The sequence below is a fragment of the Eurytemora carolleeae genome, unplaced genomic scaffold, assembly GCF_000591075.1.
Source record: "Eurytemora carolleeae unplaced genomic scaffold, Eaff_2.0 scaffold1636, whole genome shotgun sequence".
NCBI classification, from domain to species: Eukaryota; Metazoa; Arthropoda; class Copepoda; order Calanoida; family Temoridae; genus Eurytemora; species Eurytemora carolleeae.
The window spans coordinates 28702-34750 of NW_019397525.1; positions in this window are offsets into that span (position 1 = coordinate 28702).

Sequence of the window (6049 nt, forward strand, 5' to 3'; positions counted from 1 at the left end):
AACTAGAAACGAGAAAAACTATGATATCTTTCGGAATATTGATCATCTAAAAGTTTAATCACACAAACCACATTACAATTGTTGTTAAGTAAAGAATACAGTGGTTGAATTTAAAGAGTTTAAAGTTAAGCTGCGGCTCTAATAGGGTTGGTTCCACATAAAATTGTATTGAATTTTTCAAGATTTAAGCTGGCCTTCAATCGAAACCGGTTTTTGGGGGATTTGAGACGTGGCTTGAATTCATTAAATTCGGACACAGTCTCTGTAAGCTCTCAACTTTGCATTATGCTTATATAAACTTCAAAGTTTCAGGGGATTGGGAATGATAAAAATCTAAAAGATAAAGTAAATAAAATAAATAAATCACATTATTTTCTACCATTTCTTATTTGTTGTTAAGTTTTAACCCTATCCCGGTCATACCGGACTAACCAGAGTGAGCAGCATTCGGTTTCTTCAATTTGAAATCAAACGTGTTTTGGTCTATAATTCAACAATCTTTTACCTTACGGATTTGTTTATTTTATACTTGTTCATTCAAAATGTGCATGCCGACAAAAAAGTATTCAAAAAGGGTAAAAAATTATGTCTAATGAGTCAAATTCTGATCGAAAGCCACAGCTTTCTGGAATATTGACAGAACCGCGCGTTAAATCCACATGCGGTGAGGTTTTTTTTTGAGGTCGAGTACAAAAAGTATGACTTCAGGCTTAGTCATTTTAGACACATCAAATTCAAGCGAGATACTAAACATTTGTTTAAAAGTAAGAAAAATATTTGAACTGTGAGTTTGAAAGCTGTTTTAAGTTATAAAGAAAGCAGGGGGGATGCCAACTACCCCCCCCTCCCCACCAAACCGGTACAGGGTTGAAATATTTTTCCAAAATTTGTATTAATGAAAAGCATGTCTAGAAAGTTGTTAGACTAAATCTCAATATTTGACTTAAACTTTGATTTAATGAATTCATTATTGTTCTTATAGAACTTATTAAACTTTTAAATCTTTTTTGAAACATTTAAGAAATAAAAATGTATTGTTTTAAAAAAATCAGACCAAGAATAATAATAAAAAATTTGATTTACAGCTAAGTATAATGATTTTTACAGAAAAAATAGTTTTTGATTAAAGTGATGATTTTTGTACTTGATCTTTCGTTCAAAACATTGAATATTGTTCACACAGAAATAACTTAACTAGAAAAATACTGATTGATATGAATTATTTTAAAATATATTTTTTTAAATTATGTATATTTTCAAAAAGAATTTTTTTTAAATGTAAAAATTGTAAAATGTAGAAATGATAAGTTGTAAAAAATGTTGTAAATGTACCTGTGTTTAAAATAAAGTAAATAATATTTTTTAAAGCCACAATATAAAATTTCTCAGAAAATCAAGTTGGATTGATATTTTTTAGAAAAAAATTATTTCCATTATTTTCCCAAAATTCCAAAAAATACTATTTTATATAAGAATTACACCAAAATTTGACTTATTATGATGAAATAACTATAAAACTTGTAATTAGAAATGTGTATGTGATTGTTAATCATAATAGTTGACTGTAAACTTATTTATTGTGAACACCAACTTGTAGCTAGAATTATAGTTATCCGTTTTTGCACAATTTGAGACACATGTGTAACCTTTCATTGTATTTTTTAAGAGGGAAATGGAAAAATACATGTATGTATACAATTAAATAAAAATATCAAACTGAAGAACATAAGATTTAAATTATAACTTTTAGTGGAGAGCCAAAGTTAGAAGAACAAAATTGATTTGAATTTCTAGAACGTAACCAGCTACTCATACTTGGTGGTAAAATCAAAATTAGTAAAGCTACCAATTAACAAAAGCAGTAAAAATAATGATGAAAAAAGTCATATTTTCCCAAGCTTAGTTTCCAGTGAAAATCTAGGATAAAACATTTCTTCTAATACCATAAATCTATTTTATTAAGAATCAGATCTAAAATTTATGAAAACAACCAAAAAAACCATATTGTTTAGCTGTTGTTAGTTGTAATATATAATGTAATAGTGTTGTAATTTATTAAAACTAAAATTTAAACATCCATGTTTTCTAAATATGGTCAAAGAAGTCTGAGACTTTTTTGACTTTATTAGATTTATACAAAGTAGAATTCTCTGTCTGTTTGTCTCTTTGTAAGTCTGATAGAACGTATGGTTCTTGACATACTTGCCTCAAATTGATTGTGGAAATTAATAGAAACAGGCAGTTTTCTTAGAATGGTAAACAAGTTTTATGTTGCAAAAGTCCATCAACTTTTATGGGGAAACCTACTTTGAAACCTAGCTTTGCCTGCAAACAAAGTCAAACTACTCTAAATTTCTTAACTAAGATATAACAAATATTATGTTTCTACCCAGTTCCCCGATCAAAATTTGAGGCAAATTGGTCAATGAGTTCATACAATCTAATCAGACTTACAACAACACACACAAACAGAGCATTTTACTAGATAGAGATATGTCAACTAAACATTTACACTAAATAATGGAAACTTTTTTCTTTATATCTATTTAGATACTGGAAAAATATATAATATTTATATAATATATATATTGTATATATATAAATATATATATACTATAAAGGCACATCATTAAAACTTTGTCATTTTCTGAACTTTGTTAATGTCCCAACATGTACCAAGTATCACTGTCATCACTCAACAGCTCTCAATATATATAATCCAGAAATGTTATTTTTTTTCAAAATTTTATTTTCGAAAAACTTAATATCATGAAATATCAAAATTGGACAACAAAATTTGCTGGGAGGGGTGTACATTAAGAATATTTTCATCCAATACTCTTGACAGAAAATAAATGGTTTAAGGATCAATCCATAACTAAATTTTTGTTAATCTAATAAATTTAAAAATAATTATATATACTCTAAATTTCATTATGACTCAAGTTAGAGAAACCAAAAAAAGAGAAAAACAACTAATAGTAATTATATTAAATGTATTTTTAGTAAGTATTTAATGTAATGTATTGATATTGTGATAAATAAAATGTAATTTTAAATTACTCAAAGAAAATAAGAGAGAGCGAGGTTGGAGATAAGATAGCATTTTTAAAGACTCCAGTAAATCTAAATTAGTTGAGATTAAATAAATGTCATAACTTTGGTATTTTCAAGGAACTCAGTTTTTGCAACAAATAATGTCAATTTCTTTATCTTTGCAACTTGATGGTGTAAACCTTAGATATTTCAAAATTAGAATATTTGATCTGACATGATTTATAGTTTGAAGTATCAAAAGTCTTTAAAATCTGCTTGCAAAGATGTATGCATTAAAGCCAGAGTGCTTTAGTGATAGTGTATAACCAATAAATTGCAAGATTGGAAAAATTAGATTTCCTTCAATTTAACATTTAGTAATAGTGGGACCAAAAACAAATTGTAAAGTTAAAGTTTACTAGAAATTCAAGGTGCTTTGCGCCCTTCTTTTTAGGCTTTTAGGGCGCTTCCCACTCATCTTCTATTTAAATTGTGAACATGTTTTTTTAAACACATTTTTAAAATTATTTTATCATTCATAAACCTTCCCTGTGGTCCCGTGATGTCCCACATAAAATTTGAGCCTGATCGGTTCAGGCGTTTTGACGTTTATTGGATACAAACAAACAGACAGACACCAAATCAGACAAGCCAAAAATATATAGAAGTTTTAATTCAAGATTTGTTCTTATAAAAATGACAATAAAATCAAAGGTTGTTTTTTTTGTGTACTTTTATATAAAGTGTTTGATCCCTTAATCAAAATATGACTATACCATGGGATATTAATCCTCAAGATGGATATCAATACTTGATATATCATAAGATTCACAGCACAAACTTCTAACTTCTATATTTGAATAGAATAAATACAATTTATGATGGAATAACTAACTTTGGAACCCAGCTTTGTCTAGAGTTTACCTTGTAAGAAGTCAACTCACATAAAAGCTAAGAACATTTCTGTAGGTTTTCTGAATTCTCCAATTAAAATCATACATCATAACAAACAAACAAAAATACAAAAACAGAGTTTACCAATTTACATATATAAGTAAACACATATTTATATATTCTTTTATTAATAATGATGTACGTACCTTTCTACATGAAACCGGTTCATACTTTAAAAAATTCCGATATTTTCAAGTTCATCCTAAATATGAAAACGACAGAAATTAAATATTTCTCCTAAAAAACACATTCATGTAACCTACAATCTAAAGCTTCAATACGTTCTACAGCAGTATTTGGCAAAATCTTGACACACAAATTACACTAATACCAATAAATTCCAAATTTTATTCTATTCTTTCCAGACCTCCAGACCTCCAGACCTCCAGACCTCCAGACCTCTTCACATAATTCACTCCGATTCCTTTTAGCATAAAGTCTAACTATATAATATGCAAAACGGGAAAAGGCTTCTTGATTTAGAAAACACATAAATCAAAAAGAATTGAATTTAAAGTTTAATCAAATTTGTTTCTAGAACATGATAATTATTTCTTATTGTATGTTTCATTGAATTATTTTTTTAAGAACAGGTTAGCATAATGAAAGCCATACAACTTGTGCTTTTTTATCAGCTAGTTTATTTAACTCACAGTCACATACATTGATAAAAATCAAACTAAATTCAAAAATGTATTAAATTAATGCTTAACAAATATCTGTATTTCTTTTTTGAAGTTTGATTCAAAATACAAATATTTTTAGTCGAGTTAAATATTATATTTCCTATAACCCTTCATTTTTATGGCTGCTTCACAACAGTACCCTTAAACCTTCACCTTTTATCTTCTCGAGAATATGTAAGATTGAAAAGTGTTCAATTCTGCAATTTCTTCCGTTGTATCAGTAACAGAAATGTGCAATACATTTTTATATAGAAACCACAATTAGGAATGAATGATTTTCATAGTTCTCATTTGATATTGATGAAAGAAATCTGCAAAGGGTACCGTGATGAATTAGATATGCCAATCTGTATGTAAAATGAAGGGTTACTAGAAATTATTGAAATTTAGTCCCTTTATGGGAATCGATTGGTAATATCATATATCCCAGATTTTTATTAGAATCTTATATATGTATTTTAGTACTCTCCTATCTTCAGTTAAAATTTAAAAGAGTGCAGTCATTTAAATGAAATTTTGTATTTATTGATACCAGTATATTAAAGCATCAATCATAGTTAATTTCCTATTAAGAGATGATTTATTACTGCGAGGGAGGGTGTGTAAGGCCGCCATGAGCCCTGCAAAATGGTTTCCTAGACTTCATGTTGGCAGATGAGTATTTAAAATTACCTGGCGCTACCCGTGAATGTAAGAATAGATATGATAGAAGTAATAAATAACATTTTTAAATAAAAATATTAATAATCTTTAAATAGTTATGCAGTGTTTTCTTGAATTCCCAAAAACATTACATGTCAAACTATATTGCACATAAGATGCTTTCAAGCATAGCTTCATTGCGAATATGTGTTCGGAAAATCAAAACTAGAGGAGCTAGGAGGGCACAAAGTTGTAGCAGTAATATATTTGACACTTAATTTTTGTCTACACTCTAAAAAATACAATTTTGGTCTTTAGCATCAGACATCAAAGTTCTTATTTCATATTTCAAATTTCTTCTTTCATTACTCAAATTTTGTTAAATATTTCCCAAAATTACAATCTAACAAAACTTGTTAATAGCTTACACAATGTTCTCTCAGCATGTGTCAAACTTTGTTATATGACATCTTTCTTTTGTCATATGACAGTTTTCTTTCATTGTAATTAGCCGATATTTTAGTTTGTGTAAGATTAAACAAATTTTGATTTATGATCAATCAAACGTTGAACCATATGCCGGGCTGGCACGGCTCGCACGGCTGGCTGGAGGGGGAGAATCAGCTGACTTTCTNATCCAACAAATTTTGACGCATGCTAATTTTTAAACCGTGCAGTGTCGCTGGTTGAATCGACATGAAACAAACTTTGTGAGATGATAATTATATGGA